The sequence below is a fragment of the Ascaphus truei genome, chromosome 4 (genome assembly GCF_040206685.1).
Source record: "Ascaphus truei isolate aAscTru1 chromosome 4, aAscTru1.hap1, whole genome shotgun sequence".
NCBI classification, from domain to species: Eukaryota; Metazoa; Chordata; class Amphibia; order Anura; family Ascaphidae; genus Ascaphus; species Ascaphus truei.
Window position 1 is genome coordinate 249,921,036 of NC_134486.1, and position 14,617 is coordinate 249,935,652.

At 43.8% G+C, this 14,617-nt stretch overlaps 1 protein-coding gene across 7 annotated transcripts in view; it reads left to right on the plus strand.

The window, feature by feature from the left end:
• Window positions 1-426: 426 nt before the first annotated feature.
• NCOA7 (nuclear receptor coactivator 7) overlaps window positions 427-14,617 on the plus strand; it is a 227,631-nt gene continuing 213,440 nt past the window's right edge. The window contains exons 1-2 of one of the 7 annotated variants that reach the window (XM_075597247.1): window positions 436-902; window positions 14,284-14,375. The gene's annotated coding sequence lies outside the window, so the exon portion shown is untranslated. Of the gene's footprint in view, window positions 903-14,283; window positions 14,376-14,405; window positions 14,428-14,617 lie in introns of those variants that run through there. The other 6 variants (XM_075597253.1, XM_075597252.1, XM_075597254.1 and 3 more) reach the window with 6 other exon arrangements.

A 14,617-nucleotide genomic window follows, 5' to 3' on the forward strand; every position in this document is an offset into this window, starting at 1 on the left:
GATTATTCTTTAATCCAAATTGGCAATAGGTGGTGCAAGTTATTTCGGCACTCTAGGGGTTAATACATGGGGGAGGTTCAGCAAAAGCAACGGAAATGTAAGAGGGTAGAGAGGTACTGTACTGCTTTTAAGATTGAAAAAAATCTCATCACGCATTATTTGCAGCTGGAGAGTATGGCAATCACATGTCTCAAATACTCATTTTAATTGCAATTGTGTCTGAAATGATACGGTAGAATGGAATTAAACGTCCTCTGGGCTATCTATTACATATAGCCACGTACAGTATTTGTGATGTAAATCGGGTTGACAAGTGGGAAGGGTCCCACCAGCAGGAGCAGGAGGATCAGGGCAGGAGGTAGGTTGGGTGGGAGGAGGAGAATATGTCCACCTCTCCCACAGCCCCTAGTGCTGTTGCTGTAACTCTCAGGCAGAAACACTATGCAGGAAAAGACTGTCACATTTGCTCAGCACCCAGTGTTCAGCCATCTGCATCTTATCAGCAGTGAAGGCTTAGCTTGTCTGAAGATCTCAGGGGGTGCAGCAGCAGGAGGAGGATCCTGGGTGTAGTGTTGGATGAGAACTGCAGCCAGTGTGTGTCTGTGTCTGCATTGCACTAGAGAGGAGGAGGGAAGGAAGGAAGACCACAGAGGGGAGGAGGTATTTTGCAGACTGGTAGATGCTGCTGTGTTGCATTGTTGATCTGCTGCTGTGAGCCTTGGCTGTATTCGTGTGGGTTTTGCCGTTATGTAAAGAGTGGGAGTTAATGTGCCAGAACCACAACCAGGTCCATCCCATCTCCTGGAAAATGGGACTCCGGACATAGAGGGTTAAGGCACCTTCCCAGGACATCAATAGAAAGACTCGGCAACAGCCTGGCAAAGGGGGAGCGTGATCTTGAGGTGGGTGTCTCATAAACATAGATTTCCTTAAAAAAAAAAATACTGTGATATTTGACTTACAGACAGTCGCAGATGTTGAAACATTGTTTATTACCCACTGTAATCAGAGCTGTGTGCTTCCGATCGTTTCCAGACCTTGACCCATTATTATTGTGGTTATTTATTAATAACGTTGTTATTCTGTCCCTAACCGCACCTTATCTGCTACTGGTGGAGCATATGCAAAGCATAAACAGTGCTAAGTCCCAGCAGACCTGGTGGGAGGAGACAGGCTGGTGGGAAGTGCTTGAGATACTGTACAAGCTGGGTCCTTTGGCTGACAACAAGATTCTTACCACACATTGACCCACTCTCCCTATCATTCTACTTTCTTCTCAAGTCTTTCAACAAATTGCCCTGCTTTTCTTTACACTGATAGGAGCTTTCACTTGTTGGTCAGTGGCCAACAAGAATGACCATCATATCAGGGGGCTAGGATTTATTTATTCATAAAAAAAAACCACTAAGTAATACATTGACAGTTACCTCTCGCTTTCATTTGTTTTGGGCACGGAGTTATGATGACAATACATGATAACATTCAATTTATTTTTCATGGACAGATAATATATGATTGTGTGCGTATGTAACAGTTATAGACAAGATTAAAATGTGAGAGAGCTGAAGTGTTGAAATGACTTAAACAGGAGGCAGTTTTGAGAGTCTCAGGTAGGTTGTGGTCCGGGGGGGTGGGGGCGTAGTCGTGAGGTTCATGGTAAGAGAAGGAGGAGCCTTGGGACTGTGTGATAGATGTGTGGAGTTTGTTGAGATAGGTGGGTAGTAGTATTTGAAGGCAAGTCAGGAAAATGTACTTGGTGTCTGGACTCAAGAGATAGCTAATCTAGCTCTTGAAGCTTTTCACAGTGATGTGTGTTGTGGTTACATGCAGGACAAAGCGGCATATTGAGTTGTATAGGGTGTCTGGTTTGCTAAGGTGAGTTTGGGGTGCTGTACCATATACTATGTCCCCATGGTCTATAATTGGCATTAGCATCTGTTGTGCGATGCACTTTCTGAATCGTGGTCTTAGGGAGAATTTGTTCTTATAAAGTATACCTAGTTTGGTATAGGTTTATGATGTGAGAGTATCAATATGCAACCCAAATGTTAAATGGGTGTCAATTCATATGCCCAGATATTTAAAACTAGTGACAGGTGCTAGGATGGTGTTAAAGATGATTCTGATCTGTAACTCTGTTGTTGGTAGCTTCGGAAATGTAGCCTTGGTCCCAAATACCATTGTTACAGTTTTGTCCGTGTTTAAAAATAGTTTGTTTTGGGAAATCCAGAATTCTAGTATTGAAAAATTAGATTGGAGTATGTGTGCAAGGTCAGAGAGTGCAGGGCTGTGTACATATAAGATTGCGTCATTTGGATAAATCTTCGGATGACACCATTTTATAGGGTAGAATAACAGAAAAATTCTACCCGTTCAGTTAAAATTATTATTATTATGCAGTTTTCTCCCAATGGGACTCAATATGCTTTCCGGTTACAATATATATATATATATTATATATATATATATATATATATATATATATATATATATATATACAGTATATATATATATATATATATATATATATATATACAATATACATACACAAATACACACACAAGATAACTCCTGCTATTGACAACAGATTTGCAGATGGTACACACAACCACACCTTGATAGGTTTAAGTTGAGACGCATTCACCTCATTTTCAATGTGAAGACATAAACAAATACATTTATTTCAGAAGAAATTTTTTTTTTAAATCTCTTTGGAACCAGAGGGTCTAGTAATGAATTTTAGGTCATGTTGTCACTAAGGTTTAAAATGTCGTTCTTTTGTTTAGAACCCTCACATGTCATTGGTTTCAGTCCTTGGATTTTGACAGCGGTCATATAGTCCAGATGTTAATACTAGGACATGTTTTGCTCAACTGGATCACGATATTTACACATTTTTACAGACATGTCTGTGGCAGTGTATCTCACAAGCCCAGTAGACAATAAACATGACAATGAATCATATCCCCCTTAAAAACAGACACAGAAAAGTCCTGCCAGTCATCTAGGCCAGCGGTGCACAAACTGGGGGGCGCGCTCCCCAGGGGGGTGCGAGATTGTCTGCGGGGGGCGCGGGGTTTACAGAGGCCCGGCGCGCTTCCCGAAGGCACTTAAATTAAGTGCCGGGGAAGCAGTGAAGGCCTCTGTAAACTGCACTTAGGTTGGCTCCAGAGGCTTCTGGAGACGCATCGCCATGGCAACGTGACACCGGAGCCGAGGTAAGAGGGGGGGGGGGCACGGAGAGAGGGGAACAGCCGGCAGGGGGGCGCAGGGAAAAAAGATTGCGCTCCCCTGATCTAGGCTACAGATCAGCTCTTGTGACATATATTGTCACAACAACCTTAGGAGTACTCTGACCTGCATTAGATAATATTGTTTGTACATGAATGGCCATATTTACCACCTCTTCCTACTTACTGTATATGGGAGATTGCCTCCATCATTTGGAGAAAAACTTCACTGCACCGAGACATACCAAAGAAAAATTGCCTTTAGACAGCAATATGGTTTTCTGATTTGATCAATCTGGTGCAATTTTTCTGCTTAGGTTTTGCTCCTAATTTGCAGCTGGAAGACTTTGATACATAACATAAGAGCACTGCCTGACCCGAGGAAGAGAGTATTTCTCTTTCATCACTCATAAGTCCAAATAAAAAAGGTTTCACCACCTATTTAAGTATTTATTCATTTATACATAGCCCTCAAAACATGTCATTTTCTGTGTCTCAGCATCAGTGCATTTAAAGTGCGCTATTTTATGCCATATGTTTTATTCAGCTACTAATTGGACAGTGTCAAGTGGAAAGGAATTACATGACATGCATATTATAATAGGATGCATAACATTATGTTTTCCCTAGAGGCAAACAATTGGCATAAACCTCTCTGGGCACCGCTCTCTGTACGTGTACGGTCTTGATTACATGACTCTGGACCTCCTAAGGGCTCTGAGGAAGAAAACCCTGAGTACAGGGCCGGCCTTAGGCTTTCCTGGGCCCAAGGCAGTTATTCTCCCCCCCCCCCCCAACCCCTGTAAAAAAGTTAAGGGGACTTACCTTGACGAGCGGGCCTCCGGCAGCATCGCAGCCATGGCACATTGCCATGGCAACACGTAGTCATATGACATGTCGCCATGGCAACATGGCGTAATGTGACGTCATTTGACATTAGTCACCATGGCAACGCGACATTACAGGAGGTGTCCCACTTCAGGAAAAGGTAAGGCGCCTTTCACAAACGAACATAGACACACACACATACACACACCTCTCTGCCAGTCCGGGGGCCCCGCGCTTCCTTCTCTCCTTCTTTTCCCTCCTCCTGTTCGTGCCGGGATCCAACTTCCGCCTGACTGGAGGGGGGAGCTGGGGCAGGTGGGGGGGTCCCGCAGTCCCTCCTCCAGCTCCCCCCTCCGGGCTGGTGGAAGTTGGATCCCACCGCCGACAGGAGGATGGAGAGAAGGTAGCACGGGCCCCCGAAGTCGCAGTGCCCAAGGCAGCTGCCTTGCTTGCCTTGTCCTAAATCCAGCCCTGCAGTCCCAAACATACCCATGACCCCCCCATTGAAATAATGACAAGTTACCGTGCTTTGGGCAATAAGGCCACGACTTTTATTAACATTGTAACAACCACTAAATGGGGATTGGGAAAAAGAGACAATGCTGAACAAAACCCGAGCCCATGGATACCATGAGTTTGACCTGCCGACCCAACCAGGGGCAAAGCCACCCAACAGGTGTTCATTTTAAGGGGGAGGAACCCTTCGGTCAAGTCAACCCAGCTGAACCTGGAGCCCTTCCCACATTCAGCTCCAGGAGCCTACGGTTTAAATACATCCAAGTTAACCCACGGTTCTTCAAGCCAGCCTTGTAACCCACCGCAGAGGAGTGCAAATTTTTGGAGCTGCGCCCCCTGCCTGCCCCCTCGCTCTTGCGACCCCTTAACTTGTTTGGCGGAGTCAAATGGTGCCGCGGGTTCACGTGACCACGTTGCCATGGAGACGGACGTGTGACGTCACTCCGCATGACACCGCGGTGTCATTTGACGCTGCGTTGCCATGGTGACGCATCACAGTAACTCTTCTGATTCCCAGTAAATGAGTTGCAGAGGCCTCACGCGATCCCTCGGAGTTTAATTTAAATGCCTCGGGGAAGAGCACGGGGCCTCTGCAACCACCACCCCCCCCAAAAAAAATCCAGCGGCCCCCACTTGGCTGCTTACCCACCATACCCTGCCTACCCCCCCTTCCCATCAGACCACAGCAATGACATCCATTATTACTGAAATAAGCACAGAGCATAGTCATGCTGAGCATAACATACCTTCAAAATCCCTTTTTCATTTTAAAATTCTCTTTTTTATACATTTGCATAAATATATAAAATTATTTTTTTTAATTAAAAAAATGTACTGTATGTACAATTCAAAATCAACAATTAACAAGGGAGGGAGGGAAACGCCACTGGGAACAACAAAGGGAAAGGGACAAGTGCCATCCCCTTGGCCATTATTTTATTCCCTGCTTTGCCCCGCTATAGACCAGCCAATCTTCAACTGCCCTGTCCTATCCTTTAACCCCTTATTTCCCAGGGCTAGCCCGTTCGGCCATAGTCATGTGCCCCTTTACCTAAGGTTTAGGGTCTTGCCGCATTTGCAAGCAGAATACTGGGCAATGCATGAAAATCAGTAGTCAAAATACAATGGTACTAGGACCGTGTTTTTCAACCGGGTTTCCACGCTTCCGCGCAATTTGCTACCTGGCGGCAGAGGGCTCCTTGATGGGCCCTCCTGCGTCACCGGCTAAGCACTGACAAGAGGAGGGAGCATGTTGTGAGTAATAACAAGGGAGGGTGGGTTGTGTAAGTGAAAACGGAACAAAATCAGAAGCATTAAACATAAATTTACCAAAAGAAGTGTAGAAGTTGGTATCCATCAACTTTAATTTTAATTGGCAAACTGAGTCCATTAAATATTTAGGGGCACAGATCATGGATAACTTTAAAATCCCTCTATCGGGTAAATTTCCCTAAATTAATACAAACACTAAGGCAGGATATTAGAAGATGGTCTACGTACAGAATTTCATGGATGGGCAGAGTATACTGTATAAAAACGAACCGCCTCTCTCGTATTTTATATATATTTCAGACTCTCCCAATCCCATTAAGAAATAAAGACTTAGTTTCGCTTCAGTCGTTAATATCTTAATTCATACGGGAGTACAAGAGACCAAGAGTTAAGGGAATTATTTTAAGAAGACCAACATTGGTTCTAGTGGTAAATTGCTTGTTATCCTATTACAAGGAGGCTCATTTATATCAAATATCACAATGGCACACAGACCCGAGTCTTAAAAGGTGGCTGGAATTGGAGAAAGAAGTCTGTGCCCCATTGGAACTGCACAACCTGATTTGGACCCCAAAACGGATTCATCAATCCATTAAAAAGCCGCTGTCCTCAGTGACCAAATCACTTGCAATTTGGGAGGCGACTAAATTTAGGTGCGCACTGAAGACCAAAAAATCATTAATGACCCCCATGTATGGTAATCCAGATTTCGCTCCAGGTTTAAACAGCAGAGATTTTCTAATTTGGAAGCAGAAAGGTTTTTTTCAACTCAAGGATCTGGAGGGTAGAAATAGCACCAAAACATTTGAACAAATTAAGTCTGAAAAAGACATTCCACATACAGAATTCTTTAGATACCTCCAGATTAGGGCATTTTATAATACATTTTTGCCCCATCCCCAAATGACAAATGTTGAAAAACTCTGTATATTGAAAACAGAAACTAGGGGACTCATATCTCGGCTATACGGAGAGGTGGTCTGTTCGGGGGTAGCATACTCAAGGAAACTGAACTATATGTCACAATGGGAGCAGGATCTGGGGGAAACTCTAGAGGAAGAGGAATGGATGGAGATATTCACAGCCGCGTCTAAGAGCTCAATATGTGCGACGTTAAGGGAGACCGCGTATAAAGTATTAATGAGGTGGTACCTCACTCCGCTGAAATTATCTAAATGTATACCAGGTTACTCCCCACTGTGTCCAAAGCAAAGCAGAGGTGAGGCAGATCACTTACATATGCTGTGGTCCTGCCCTCGGGTGCTACCCATATGGGAGCAAATTAAAGATTGGTTACAGAGGATTTTAGGCCTCACAATCCCATTAAACCTCTGGCTGTTCCTCCTGAATATGCCGGTCGATGGGGCTCTCCAGAATACAAAGTGACGGGGTGTGAGATCACAGCACTATGGAAAAAGACAGAAAACCCAACTATTCCTTCAATCAGAAATAGAATTTGGTTCGTATGCCAGATGGAAAAATTAACAAGTTTGGTTAATGATACTGGCGCTAAATTTCTAAGAGTCTGGATTATGTGGCTAGCACAAACAGACATCCCAGGAGTGGATGATACTACAATCCTGCTGGATAGTTTCCGAAACACATTCTCCGCTGACTCAAAGGGGACAGGGAATAGACAGAAGAGACCTAGGGTTGAATGCTAGATAGAGAAAAGAGATGCTGATCACACGGGAGCCTTAGCCTTGAGTCTTGGAAGAAGAGAAGCTCGGATTAGAAGGATGAGAGGAAGATGGGCGGCCTCTCTCCCCTCCCCCCCCCCCCCCCCCTCTGATTTAGGTTCAAATTTTTATTTTTTCTTACAAGTGTGTATATATGTATAACATTTGTGATTCATATGAATACAAAGTTATGTCTTGTTATATGGCGGAAAACTTCAATAAAATGTGAGTTAATAAAAACAGAAGTGGGGGTGTTGTGCGAGTAAAAACAGGGAGAGAGGGTTTGGGTTAGGTGGAACTTCACAATATATTATAGGGTTTTTTAACCAAAACAAAGTTTGGAAACCACTGTCCTAGGAAGTACCGACACCTCTACTGTTTTATTATTATTTAAAGACCTTCATACAGCTTTTTAAAGGAAGAGAAGTTTCATTTAAAATCAACAATCCCACTATTTTGACCCACCCTCCCCCTTTTCTTTTACAGGATGGGATCCAATGGGTCCCCCAAAGCTAAAATGTGCAATTTTCATCACCAGTGATGTTACCAGCATTACTTCCTGTTTTCGCACGGGGATTTAAATGGCTGTCCAATAGGAAGCTGGAAATGACATGCCCCAGATCCCATGCTGTAAAGAAAAAAAATAGAGGGACCTGGGGGTTGGAAAGCAGTCAGAATTGCTGCCTTAATAAGTCTTTCTCCCTTTCTATTATAAGAGCATTCCTATTTGTGTAAACATTTATTCAAAAAGGTCCAAAGTTCTTGGCTTCAATTTCGGAAAGTTTTTTTTTTTCTTTTAAAGAAATTCAATCACCCATCAAAATAAAGGTTTCCTTGTTTTTGTGCATCATTCCAAATGTCACTACTTATTTATGGACATCAGTCATGGCTTTCTTGTTGTATAAGAGTCAAGTGGTATATAAGTTAAAGACTAAAGACACTAGAGCAGTGATTTTCAACCGGGGTTCCCTGGGTAGCATGGGTGGCAACCCCCGCAGCAGTGACCCGACGACTCCCCAGATCAGTAGCCACCCGGTCACTGTGATCCTTACTCTCCCTCCTGTCGGTGCCGGACTTTCAGCGGACTGGAGGGAGGGAGTGTGGGGGGGGAGTTGCCTCTGTGAGGAGCGGCTGGGTGCAAGGACTTCACAGCATGGTACAACATGAGCAGACTGCCGGCTTCTTGTCTCAATGTAATGAGAGTGTGTGTGTGTGTGTGTGTGTGTATGAGAGAGTGTGTGTATGAGAGTGTAAGGGGAGAGTGTGTGTGAGTGTTAGGGGGAGGGAGAGAGCTTAAGGGGGGGAAGAGGGAGGGAGTGTGAAATGGTGGAAGAGAGAGAGACGGACGAACGGGGAGAGGGAGAAATGGATGGGGGGAGGGTTGGGGTTCCCCAGAATGTCAAAATCTAATTCCAGGGTTCATAATCAAAAAAGGTTGAAAACCACCGCACTAGAGAATACAGTAGTCACACTGAAATGCTCTTTGTGGAATCATTGACTGTTATTTACAAGGTGCATTTGGTTTACAAACTTTAATTTAAAGGTGCAGTCTAAGCAAAATCCTATATTTATTTCTATTATTCCATTTTTAATGCCATGTGTAATGAGTTTTAATATACTGAGCATTCTTTGATTTCTATAGAAGGCTTTAGCCCACCTCCCCAGCAGTGCAAGATCTATGCAACACTTTTCTGTTTGTGATAATTTGTTGCAAATGTTCCCAACAGTTTGAGCTGTAAACTGTAACATAAGCAATGTTACCTTAATATCAGGATACATTGTAGCTGATGAGTTACGCTGATTGAACTATTGATTATCAGGATACATTGTAGCTGATGAGTTACGCTGATTGAACTATTGATTGAAACTGCAAGGCGGCCATTAATTGAACCCAGGGAAGCAGGATCTTTGATGATCGATCACAGAAGAACAAATCCATCGGTAGCTTAGGTAATTAGTTCTCAATAAAGGTAATCAAAGGCTTCACATATTGAAGGGGAAAAAAAAGATATATTGCCGCTTAGATTGCCTCTTGCAGTGCCCTGATGATGTACCTGGCACATCATAGGTACGGGCTGGTTTACTACAGTAGGTGAGGATCGGGCTGACAGCTTTGACTGATCAAAACGAAAGTGGAGTCCCCATTGTATTGTGTATTTTGTTATATATCTGCTTGTAGGAAACAGCTCACTAAGGGGCTCAGTCTATATCAGCCAAACCGGCCGATTGGGACGTACACTTTGAGTTCCCCTCCCCCCACCCCCCCTAAACCTTTTGAGTTCTTTGGAAAATAAAAAACCGTTGGTTTCTGGTATAGGAGGATTATCTCCTATACCCTGTGTCCATCTCTTCCCTCGCTGTGAGAACAGGCAGCTTTATTTTCTGCCAGAGGGCAACAAATGGTTCTCCACACCCAGGCAAAGAATGCTGCGTGGCTGTTTGGTCCTTTCTTCCATGCAGTAAAACTACAGAGGAGGGAGAAGGAGTAGGTAGTGTGATACTTTGTATTGAACCAACAAATAGTTGATATGTTACAAGCTCTCGAACCTCTCGGTGGTCTTCATACCCAGTGCAGTATAAAAGAGAAGAGATATTAGAAGTTAGACGTCTCACAGTTTGATGTTATCACTACGTGTGGCGATCAGAAGTATGTGCACGTAACACGCCTCTCTGCTCCCTCCCTTACCTTTATTGGTGGCTCTGGGATAAATACAGGGTGGGAAAGGGTGGAGAAAACACAATAGACAAACACTGCCCATCAGCGTTTATTTTGACAGAAACAAAAGTGTTTTTAATTTTTGGTAAAAGAATGGTTAGATTTTCTTCAAATGCTTGTTGTATATGGAAAAGAAGATGGCTGTATATGGCTGCATGTGCATTGTTCTTTATGCCGCTTACTGCACCAGGCTTGGGCCCAGGCCATTATCACAATGCTGGTGTAGGAATGAGGTGCTGTTTCCTGCTATTAGTTTCTGTCAGGAAGTTGGCTCCATTGTTTTCATGCAAGCTTAAATTTGTTTGAGCGCAGCTTTTCTGAGCAAGGGCTCTCCTTCTTTTTGTATGTATGTGTTTGCTGCTGTATTTTCATTCTAAAAAGAAATATATAAACTACCGTGTTCCTACCTGTGAGGGGGGGGGGGGGACGAGACGAGACGATGAAGCCTTTCAGTGCCGTAAGGCCTGCCGTGCTTTGTTCAATGGGAAGGCCTAACCACTTTAATGCTATGGGAAGGGGATTGTGAAATGTGCTACATGCCTGTGGTAAATAAAGGGTTAAACTCTCCCATTACTCTGCAGTGGTGATGTTCAGCTGCTATGTCAAAATGACAACTCAACTATTTGCCCTTGAATATGTGCACAAGGTTCTCCTACAAGTGAAATAGCTGTGGTCCTAATAAATACTACATTGACCTAAAGTTGACCTCCATCAATGCCAAGGACAGAGGGTTCAGACAAGCTCCTTGCGGTGGAAAAGGAAAAAGCTTTCTGTTTTCAGTGGGAAAAAAATGTCTCCTTTACTCTTGACCCTTCTCTTCCTTCTCAGAGGAAACCGGCAGCTTGTCTTTGCCTGTAAAAATGTCGGCAAAATGCTGCTCCAGCTTTTGAGAGTTCTCGCTCTTCCTCAGGTCTAGCAATTCGAATTTAAAAAAGATTCAATGATTTAAACACAGATGTAAAAGGATGGTTATATTTCTTATAAATAAGCCAATTAGATTAGTAAATTCCTAACAAAATGTTTTATTTTGTTATTTTGCTGGACTGCCCGGGAATCACGTTTATGGGCGTGTGAGGTGCATATCCACAATTGATGAAAGAATGTTGTTCACTTGCAGCAGTGGTGTTCAACCTTTTTTTTTTTATTAGGGAACCCCAGAATTCGATTGTGGAATTTTGGGGAACCCCAACCCTCATCCCCGTCCCTCGAGTCTCTCCCCCTCACACACACACCTTTACGCTCCCTCTCCCCCTCACTCTTCCCATTGCTCGCGCGCACACACACACACACACACTCTCCCACTCTCACTTATACACACACACACTCCTCTCACTTACACACACACACTCTCCCCCTCTCACTTACACACACACTCCCCCTCTCACTTACACACACACTCTCCCCCTCTCACTTACACACACACACACACTCTCACACACACACACACACACACACACACACACACACACACACACACACACACACACACACACACACACACACACACACACACACACACACACACACACTCCCACTCTCACTTATACACACACACACACACTCCTCATTTAAACACACACACTCCTCATTTAAACACACACACTCTCCCTCTCTCACTTACACACACACACACACACACACACTCCCCCTATCACTTACACACACACACACACACACACACACACACTCCCCCTCTCACTTACACACACTCCCCCTCTCACTTACACACACACATGCACTCTCTCACTTACACACACACACTCCCCCTCTCACACACATACACACACACACTCTCCCCCTCTCACTTACACATACTCTTCCCCTCTCACTTACACACACACACACACACACACACAATCACACTCCTCAGTTACACACACACACACCTACTCTCCCTCTCAAACACCCAAACACCCACCCACCCACACACACCCTACCCCACTCAAATACACACACACCCTCTCACTTACACACACTCTCCCCTCTCACTTACACACACACACTCCCCCTCACACTTACACACACACACACACTCCTCACTTACACACACCTACTCCCGCTCTCAAATACACACACAAACCCTCTCACGTACACACACACTCTCCCCCTCTCACTTACACACACACACTCCCCCTCTCACTTACACACACACACACACTCCTCTCACTTACACACACACCTACTCCCCCTCTCAAATACACACACACCCTCTCACTTACACACACACACTCCCACTCTCACTTACATACACACTTCCCTCTCTCACTTACACACCTTTCTCTTACACACACACACACACACACGCCCCCTCTCAAATACACACACAAACGCACACACTCCCCCTCTCACTTACTCATACACACCTCTCACTTACACACACACCTTCTCACCCTCTCAAATACACACACAAACACACACACTCCCCCTCCACTTACACACACACACACACACACACACTCCCTCTCACTTACACACACCCACTCCACCTCTCACACAAACACACACACCCTCACACACTCTCTCCCCCTCTCACTTACACACACTGCTCTCACTTACAAACACACACACACTCCCCCTCTCACTTAAACACACACACTCTACACTCTATTACTTACTTCAAGGGAGCTGCCGGCGCTGACAGCATGCTCTTACCCAATCCTTCCTCTCCCCCCCCGTCAGACGGAAGTTGACGCAACTTCCGGCACCGACCAGAGCAGAGAGAGGAAGGATCGCAGTGACGGGCGGCTGCTGCTGCTGCTGAGCTCAGGATCCGCAGGGTCACTGCTATGTGGGGTGCCACCACGCTGCCGGTCCCGGGACAGCTGGGAGAGTAGTCCAGCTCTCCCACCCTCTGCGGAACCCCAGTTAAAAATCACTGACTTACAATGTTGTGAATTTTAGAAATCTACAATAGCAGTAATTTTCTTACGAAAATGTTTCCTACATTATGATTCTACAGAACAAATAACTACTGTATGACAAAACTCCTTATGTAAGACCAAATTGGACTAATATGTCTAATGGGTTCAAACTAAATGATCAATACTTTCTAAAAACAAAAAACAGACAACGTATTTTTCATTATCCACTTGTTTACAGTATGTGAAAAATTATCCTGAAAATAATTATAAACATCGTAACCTGAAGTTTATGGTTGTTTTACTTGACTTTTCTTTGCCCTCATCTCTCTCCCTTGTGCTGCCGCCTGTCTTTCTGGTTAATTATTTGTGACTAAATCTGATTACTTTCTGTGCAGTGGAGCACAAAAAGTTTACAGCTGTAATTCTAAATTGTGGAGAATTTGCCGGATTTAAAAAAAAATTTTAAAAATAAAAAGATTTAGAATATGTATACAGGACTTTTATGTTTTTTTAAGACATCAATCACCTCGTTTTCACCTGTGAAATATAGTTTATTTTGTTTGTCACTGCTCCTTTAATGGTGTATGTGGAAAAAGGATTTTCTAGAATAATGTTTCATAAGTGCTAGAATTGGGGGTGCTTTATTTCTTGATCATCAAGTTAAAGAGGCAATCCAAGCCAGCAATATTTTGTTTCGCCATATATATATGTTATCCCCTGATGAAATCACCATGTGTGTGATGAAACGCGTTGGGAAGTTAGTGTGAGCTATTGGTACTGAGTATACCTCACTGCACAACCTGTTGGGACACTACGAACACTGATACACATTTGTGTAAGATTTGCGCCTGTCTTCACCTCGGCGGGGGTCACAGAGCCATTTCCTCCCATCCGGATACTACTGTGAGAGTGGTGGACTTCCGGGTTACATCGGGGCAGGTTGCGCAGCCTCCAAGGCCCTGCTGGACGGTGGCTCAGAGGAGCTGGGACTTCACGGAGGAGAGGAGAGGCGTGGAAGCGGAGCAGTATCATCGTGCAGTTGGCGAATGAGTATACTCATTACATGCTTTTATTTCACGTTCGTTTGTGAGTTTAAATTTGTTGGACCTGGTAATTGTATTAAAAGTGTATTTTTTCATATTACACTAGGATCGGGCGCTTTCTTTTCTTGTTGTTTACAGATCATTGGGAGGTCGTTGGTTCCTGCAGAGAGCAGCCTGATCCAGATCCATCTATCATTCCTTTATATATAGGATTACCATCATCTTCATTGGTTTGATATGGATTTTTATTGATTTATTATTGATCTTTGATGACATTGACTGGTACAACATTTTTTATATAATTTTGTACACTTTGGTATATTTTAACCAATAGCTCACACTAAGTAACTATATTGGGTTTTTAATTTAGGAATAATAATTCCATTGTATTTTGTGTGTATGTATGTAGACTTTTTTATAATCATATCAATTGTCTTTTTGGTATAATATCACTGACTACGGAGACACCATT